This window comes from Neodiprion fabricii, chromosome 4 (assembly GCF_021155785.1).
Source record: "Neodiprion fabricii isolate iyNeoFabr1 chromosome 4, iyNeoFabr1.1, whole genome shotgun sequence".
Taxonomy (NCBI): Eukaryota; Metazoa; Arthropoda; class Insecta; order Hymenoptera; family Diprionidae; genus Neodiprion; species Neodiprion fabricii.
This window is the reverse complement of record NC_060242.1, coordinates 19,514,704-19,522,944: the sequence shown is the minus strand read 5'-3', so window position 1 is coordinate 19,522,944 and position 8,241 is coordinate 19,514,704. Positions and strand designations below refer to the sequence as shown.

The following is an 8,241-nucleotide window of genomic DNA, read 5'->3' as shown; positions in this document are numbered from 1 at the left end:
ACAAGTTTCGTTGTTCGGTAGGATTCACGGAAACGAGATAGGTATGAACGTTACCCGCATCGGTTCTCGGTCATCTTTTTCTACTTCTACCGAACCCTGTGAGACTCGTTCACATTCTCAACAGTTAATAAAGCCGTATCAGTCAATTAACAATTGGTCACAGTCTTCCGCCGTTTTAATGAGGTTATTAATCTTAATCATCAAATTAACTTTCAATCAGAATCTAGACGTTTTCACGCTGGGCTTACCGCATTCAAATGTATCAATCATCGGGGGGCATTGTGTGGAGAACGGGGAGGTTCCTGGCCGAGCATTCGACGTCATTAAAATTCATTTGCACCCAATATCCTCCTCACCGCGGCCTCTCTCGTACAAACGGCGCAGCAACAACTTGCTAATCATTACACCGGTTTAAGCCTCGTTTAATTTCATCACTTTCAATGAATCCATTCGCGCACAGCTGTGTGTGCGTGTAGTTCGGTTTCGGCTCTGCCTGCATCCACGTCGTCAACACGCCACAATACCACTCGACCCTGCACGTCCGCATGCGCGCATATTCCGATGATTAATGATCTACTTTGCCCGCCATTAGTCGAGTCCGTTAATGAAGCGGTGACTTGACACGTTCGCTAACTAGCTCTTTCAGCCCAAGGTACTTGCGCCCCTGCAGCAGATCATGATCAGGTCGTAAGAGAGACGCGCACGATTGAATCCCGAGAAAACGCCGGCATTGCTGCAGAATATGAACAAATTAGATAACGCAAACGGAGAGTGGGAAAAAATGCAAGCGTAACGTGATCCTGTATAAAGTACGAAGCATATCCCGACCCTGAAAACCAGCAGGATTATTGGGATGGAAGGATGCGGAGCCTGCATGTTGGCGTTTACAGGTACGAGTGGATATACACGTGGTTACACAGCCTAAGCCTAAGCAAGGTATGCATAAATATACCACTCACAAGATAAAGATCTCTACAGGCTGCAGGACCGGCCTCCAGGCGCAGGACCATTTGTTCCATGCGTCAAACCGCGGCGACCCCATCCAAGGATCGGAGCTCCTTCGTCAATCTTGTGCAATTAAACCATCGGTTAGTGCATCACGGCTGCGTTATATACACTGTAGCTTGAATTTCGATTTGAAATCATTCGTAAAGTAGTAACCAATTCGTACAATGTCACATATATTTTCAATAAAGTTACCTTCTCCACGTCGTAACACTAAATGTTCAATTCGAAACGTATTTTTATCGATAATAAACTCAGAAATTATTCGACCTTTTTCAATGACAACAGTTTAAACAAGCAAGGATTTAATTAACTGACGTCGATACACTGAGGAGATGGGCTTCTGTGACTCCATCTGACCAACGTCATTTGAGAAATAATTTGTTTCTTCAATATCGGAATCCGTAAAACTAGTCCAAGGTGAATTTGATCCAATGCCCGTAGAGCGTGCATCGGCAGGATAAGCACGCGTGATGTTGATTTGAATGAAATGAATATTTATCAGGCATATAAGGAGACAAATTGTTTTCCCACAATCAGTGTAGAATAATTTACCAAAACGTCGAGTAGTATATGTTAAACGAAATTTTTACAGCACGCGGTCCTTAACTGACTAACATATTACGCCGCGTAGTCGTTTAACCCACGTTATATACGACCATCCTAAAGTCAATTAGACTTTTCAGTTGAAACATTCTGCAGTTACTTTTTAGAAACTATACCTACCTACACTAAGTCCGGTGCAGCCTAGAGCTGGAATCCAGCTCTCGACGATCGCCTTCGGATGATACGTGGAACGGTGGAAGGAGAGTTACGGGAGAGACTTATGCCATTGCTATCCAGGTGTTTGTGGTCAATCAGATACGCGTTTCCTTGAAAAACCGAGCCGGGTATGCCTGCGGCGACCGGCCACCTCCACACGCCCGAGCATTACACGCATTGTACACGTTACCGAAAAGTCGCACGCGGGGGTTAACCGAGTTAAAAAATCCCGCTTCGAGGTCCGTCCGTCTGTCCGTCCCTTGGCTATCCGAGATAGATCTCTGGCCCTGGCTGAGCGCAGCAATCCCGTTGCAGCGGAGGCTGAAAACTGAGTCGAGTTTCAGGGTTGCCTTGCTTGTCAGCGACGTGCCCGGGGAACAAATTACCTTTTGTTTTCTCAAACTCAGCTGTTATTTAGGGCTAATTTATCACCACCCTGACCGCAGCTCCAACCATTGAAGATATTCTACGATCCGAGTTTTACGTGAAACGATCGAGGAGACGATTCCTCTCTGGTCTCTTCGCGAATGCAGGCGTGGGCTTCGGGATCGACGGGGTATAAATTTCACACCTCTCCGATTTCGGTGCAAGCATCGGTGCGAGGAGCTATTCGCTTACAGATTAAGTGACAAGTGATTACAAGATTTCGATGATTCAACCATGTATTCCCAATAATTTTACTCGAGGCATGCGATTTCAAGCGATTCCAGATGATTTCACCTCGAATGTCTTGCAGTTTTTACTTATATCAAATATTTCAAGTACTTTCAAAGGATTTCACGTCAAATTCTAACAATCACTTGTGCTTGGTCTTTGACTGGTTCCGAGAAATTCTCGGGAATTCCAGAAGATTTTTCAACAGATTTTGCGATATCGGGAAACGAATAGCCCCACGCATCGGTGCAGGGGCCCGAATTTCATTACCACTGAGCTTTTGCGACACTCGTTGACGGTTTTGGAGACCTCGAGGCGCGGCTAGTGGGCCCGGGCCGCTCCGCAGGGCCCCTTAATTTCGTATTAACATAATGTATAACGCTCGTATACAAGCGATAATTGCGTTTTAATGCCGGTGTGCTTTACGTGTGGATGGCGCTTAATAAGCTCCCTAAGCTGCGGGATAAAATAAATAATGATATTCATTGTGCACAGGCGAGAGCCCGGGCTAACCAGAAAAGCATTTATCTTCACTGACACTCTGTTTATTAAAAATAATGACTGGTGAGCTACACACGCTCTCGAGGTTTCCCCCGGGCCTGGCAGCTAGCAGGGATACGTACACGCCGACTTCGTGCGGCCCGTCCAACAGGTTGCCGGTCTCCGAACGCCGCTCGACGCGTGACAATCTTATGAAAAAATCTGACGTACAGCGGCGGGCCCATCTGCAACGGGGCCTGGAATTATTCGCCTGTACGAATTCCTCTCGGAATTGAGAAAAGCGCCCCGCATTATCGTCGGATGAAGTTTCTGGGAGGGGCCCACGTATAATCGGAGTTTCCGATAAATCATTACGTTCAGGTGTAAATAGGCCACTCAGCCCTCGAAAACACTTCATCAACCCGAACCGGCGCGCAGAGCGGAGAACGCCCGGCAAATATTCCCCTCGGCGATATTTTAATTTACACCGGCTCCGGCTATCCGGCGCACGCAACTCGCCGGCCCCTGCGCACTGCGCACAAAAGCCCTAACCTCGAAGGGCAGGATGGGTGGTGCACAGGTTCCGAAGCATGTGCAGGCGGCTGCTGCCCGCGCTCCCACCGGCCAGCAAATCAAACTCGATAAAATACACAACCGTATATACGTAGGTATACCTATAGGGTACCGTTGAAGTTCAACAGACGGAGACTCGCCGTCGACGTACGTATTAAAATTGTCGGGGGCTGGCTGTTCGGGGGATTGTAATTATATTATAAATTCAGAGATTAAATATGCGGTCGTATATACCGTACATTTAAATATATACGTGTATACAACCTACCTTTGGGTGATCATGGGTTGATCCACCGATGCACCGCCTAGTTCGACATCAAATCCGAGTCTCAGCTATTCTTCGCATCATCTGCCTATTTGAAGTCCATACTAGGGATGTTCCAATAATTCGAAACACTCGGTAATTCCATGCGAAATGAATGATTTGATTGATTACGACGTGTTCCGTTCATCTGTTTACTTGTTTGGAAACAACGTGCAAACTTAGCTCCAACTCTTCGGGGTGGTAGAAATTTTGATCTCCATAAAGAGACATTTTTCGGTGCCATGTTCGTCAATCAGCTTCTGCTTGTTGTGTAAGGAATTCTTGATTCTTTTTTTTCAACTGCAAAAACAAAGTAACGTGAAAATTAAAATCAGAACCATAAAGTAAAGCCTAATTGATTGTAAATTTGGTTATATAACGAGTTTTTTGCGCGACGAAAGATAATTTTTCTGCTAGCTAATCGACGAAAATGAAGTTATATGTTATTTACCTCGACGAGGTAGAGTTGTTTTAAGTTCTTCCTGAACAACAAGGGAACCAAGATGCTCAAACAATCGCATTTTGAAAATGACACGTGACTAGAAAAATCGAATATTTTATTCGATGACTAGCAGCACACTTTCATGCAGTACACTAAGTCACCTGAGTCGGTAAACAAGTTAAGACTATTGTTTCTGCTATCATTTTCGTCGACAAGTATTCAGCCCCCTTTTTAGTGTTGACAATGTCGTATGATTAAGACTGGTATTAAATCTGGTATTATCGTCATTCAAATGGCTCTCGATTGCAGGTTTTAAATTGTAGCTGAATTGTTGGAGGTCAAGTGACAAGGAAACAATGTCTGATCGCTGTGCCTTTCGAAACAAATCCTCGTCCTTGCTACTGACATGACTGTTCATAAGTGGTCGAGGGTTTGGTTGGGAGCAAACGGTAAAGCGTTGGATTCTCAGGGTGTCTTTGTTGGGCGAAGATATCAGCGATTGAACCGGCCGGAGTGAAACTTTCAGGATGGTGTGGAATGACCGCGAAAGGTGTAAGGTAGAAAACAAAGGAACATAGCTGGATGATGCACGAGGTGTGTTTAGTCGCACGATAGTGACGCGGAGGTTCGAGTTCAGCGCGACGGGAGCCGATTCGGTACATCGTCCTCTCCTTCTCGGGCCCAAGCCGAGGGCTTGTGGAGGCGTCTTTCTCGGCCCCTAACAAGACTCGAATAGAGCCGTCAAAACCGCGGGGGGTGCGAGACTCCGGAGTCAGGCTGGCCCCCCGCTGGCGACCATTTTGGTTTTTATTAACGAGAGAGGAGCGTCCCGTCCACGGGAGGACGACACCGGTCGGCAGGCCTGCCGCAGAGGGACTCTCGCGCTAGTGCGAAGGAATTCATTAGGCATCTCGCGTTAATGACGCTAAGCCTCCATCCACCTTCGGCTACCTACCGAAGACATTTCACTCCGTCTGCTCGGACGGTGGAAGAGAGGCTTAAGTGCTGGGAACACTCGTCTGCTCTCCCCCTCTGACACATCCTCGCGACACTCGTTCCATCGCCTCGAACAACCGTTGGTATTTTATATTCACTTGTTGTTTTTTGTTTCTTTTTTTCATTACTTTTCTTGATTTTACGTCATTGTTCCGTGGACTCGAACAGCCCGTGGTTCGAGAGTCACTTCGTTACAGAATTAAAACCTTCCGCGTCTGAGTTGAGATGAACGTCCATTGAATGTTCCGTCGTGTCGATGTCAATGTTAAGTCGTCAGACATGATCCTGGCTTCCGTGCGCTTCTCGGAAGACGGAAGCCTACGCTGATCTACCGAACGACAACGCCTGTTTCACTCGTCGAAACGATAGTGGACAATTTGTTCTTCTCATCGATACTTCTACAATCTGCTGGAAAAAGCCAGTTACCATAATGTCGAAAAATGAGTGATCATTGGCAGCATGTTTTCTATTTCAACGTATCCGGAAACAGAATATTTATCAACGTTTCCACGAACAGAATTCACGTTTTTGAAGAGAATTACATTACTTTACCAGACGCTAACTGGATGACAAATTTCTTCAAGCAGAGTCAGAGTGTTCGCTAAAGTGTCCGGAAAGAAAACTAAACGAACCTTCTAACACGTCTGGTGCGAAAAGCGGAAAGGAGTTCGAGTCGAGGTGGCGGCAGTGGTTAGTGAGAGCGGAGTTTGAACGCGGAGAACGTTAAACAAAAAGAATCGTTCTGAGATCAGGGGGACTGGAGGAGACGTCGTTCGTGGAGGTAATTCTTTCGAGGTATGGAGCTTCTACCAACCTAGATGGCAGGCCTCGCGAGGAGCAGGCAGGTCTCCGGTCGCTATCAGAGATGAGATCAGATCTCGGGGCGGGCAGGCGATGTTGGTATAACAAAACACTGTCCGGTGATGAGCGTCATTACCCCTACCCGGAGACGGCGAAGCCCCGTCACGACGGCCATCTTGGAGAGCTCTGACTGGCTGCCTACTGGAAAGGTTTTGTCCATCGGGGCCAGGGATGCGAAAGGTTATTGCATCGCGTTCCGGCGGGCTCAGCCGTTAATTAATTATCGATTATCGCCCCGTCATATCGCGTTCACCTCGGCCAGTCACGTCGCAGCGACGAGTGCCCTCCGGAGCGTTTTGCGACCACGGTGAAATTCGACGAGTGTGGGTGTTAAACCCGCCGCCATACTTACTCCGGCGACCTACACATCCGAAGCCGTTGGGATACACGAATCGCGGGTAATTCAGGAGCCGATACGCGTTTCCGGTCGAAATGAACGACGACAAAACTTTCAAGGTCGTGAAAGGACTCGCGCACGATATCCATGGCAACCCGAACATCGTCGGTGCACACACGCTACGTGCTCCGTGATCTCGCTCACACGTGTCCCACCTTTGCGCACACTGCGGTACAAAGTGCCCTGTGTACATTCAGCTTCGCATCAAGCTACTCGCGGTGTCTGCTTTACACCCTTTCTCCTCTCGCCTCTCTCTCCCTCTATCCCCCACCTTCTTGAGTGCCTTGGCACTCCTCCTCCTCGACCGGCTCGAGAGGCTCCTCCGCCTCTCGGTCGACTCGCGATGCTTCTTTTCTGCATCCTCCGTTTATTATCAGCAATTTGGCGCGCACTCGCGTGAGCGTAATTTCATATTGGTTTTCTCCCACCCGAGAAGAGGCTTTTTCCTCCTTCCCTCGAACCTTTTTTTATGTCTTATATTCGCTTTTTACTCCTTCGTGCAGCCGGGGTGAAAGGCTTCGTGCGGCGAAACCTTAACGCGCGAATATAACCAGCACGAGAACGAGCGAGGATCTCATGAGGGGCACTCACAAATTAGAAGATGATACTTCTGAGGGACTAGTTAGGAACTAGACTCATCGACTGACTGTCTGACGGCTCGACTTGCTCTCAATTTGCTTCAGAGATCGGTGAACCTCTGCAGTAACAATGCATCCTGAAACTTCAAACTTCACGGTCTTCGAAAAAATATTCTATTCCGCACAATCGCAAAAATGTACTTTGAGATGCATCTAGATAAATCGTCTTGTAAATCATCGACCACCTTATAGATCCCCGTAGAGAAGATCTAGGTCATAGAACACGAACAGGTTCTTGCTTCCCCTGAGAAACGTTCGTCTAAAAGCCGACTCAGAAGAATCGGCATCACGGTACGCGAAGCTTACATTCGAAGAATCGACGATGTAACAACAATTGGAATATAACTTATGGAATTTGTGCTAAGTAGCAAGAAGTTCATCCTACTCCTGACATTCGAAAACTCTTTCCCTTGGGCGTTCAGTGATGAGAAAACCTAACGGCAAGAAGTGACAAAGTAAAGAATTCCCTATTTCATAGAAAATCTCAGCGGTGAGTCTTGAGTACGGATTTAACTGTATTTGAACTTGTCCCGGATTAGACCTCAGATTAAAATTAACTACCGGTTAGCTGACTTTAGTTCCTGACCGAGTACGTAAGCTACTATTTATCTTTAAGAACCGGGCCGATCCTACAACGACTCGGACAATGACTATAGGCATCACAATTTGCATGGCGCGTTGCTGCTGCAGTTACGCTGTGGAAAAGTTACCCGATCACTTTTCCGTCAACCCACTGGTAGCAGCTCAGCAGCGCGTCAAGACCCCCGATTTTACCCGGCAGCGTTAAGCTGTTTACTAAGTTTCGGCGTCCAGTCCATTCCTAAATAGTCTTTTCTCGACGGTTACCAGCAGATTATCACTTCCACGCCCACGTTTAAGCCCCGTTTAAAGTATATTCTCCATTCTGGGTTCTCTATCCCATTACCTCCGTCATGCTACTCACTGAGTCTATCAGGGATGCGATATTCACCTTCCCTCACCATAATGTGCTGCATCCCGTGAACCAACAATTCCGTTAATTGCCTTTCAGGTAGATGAGAGTTTTGGTTTGGCGACTGTTGCTAGTTACAATATCATTGTCCTTATATCTACGGCGTGCCTACATCAGCATCTCGTGCTGTAAAATCAT

General features: G+C 47.2%; 1 long non-coding RNA gene across 1 annotated transcript; it reads right to left on the bottom strand.

The window, feature by feature from the left end:
- Positions 1-257: 257 nt before the first annotated feature.
- Positions 258-2,783, bottom strand: LOC124180543. The gene is made up of 3 exons (XR_006870283.1): positions 1,732-2,783; positions 960-1,068; positions 258-733 (listed from the first exon to the last, which is right to left on the bottom strand). It is a non-coding gene; the product is annotated as an uncharacterized LOC124180543 (long non-coding RNA).
- Between the last annotated feature and the right edge of the window lie 5,458 nt (positions 2,784-8,241).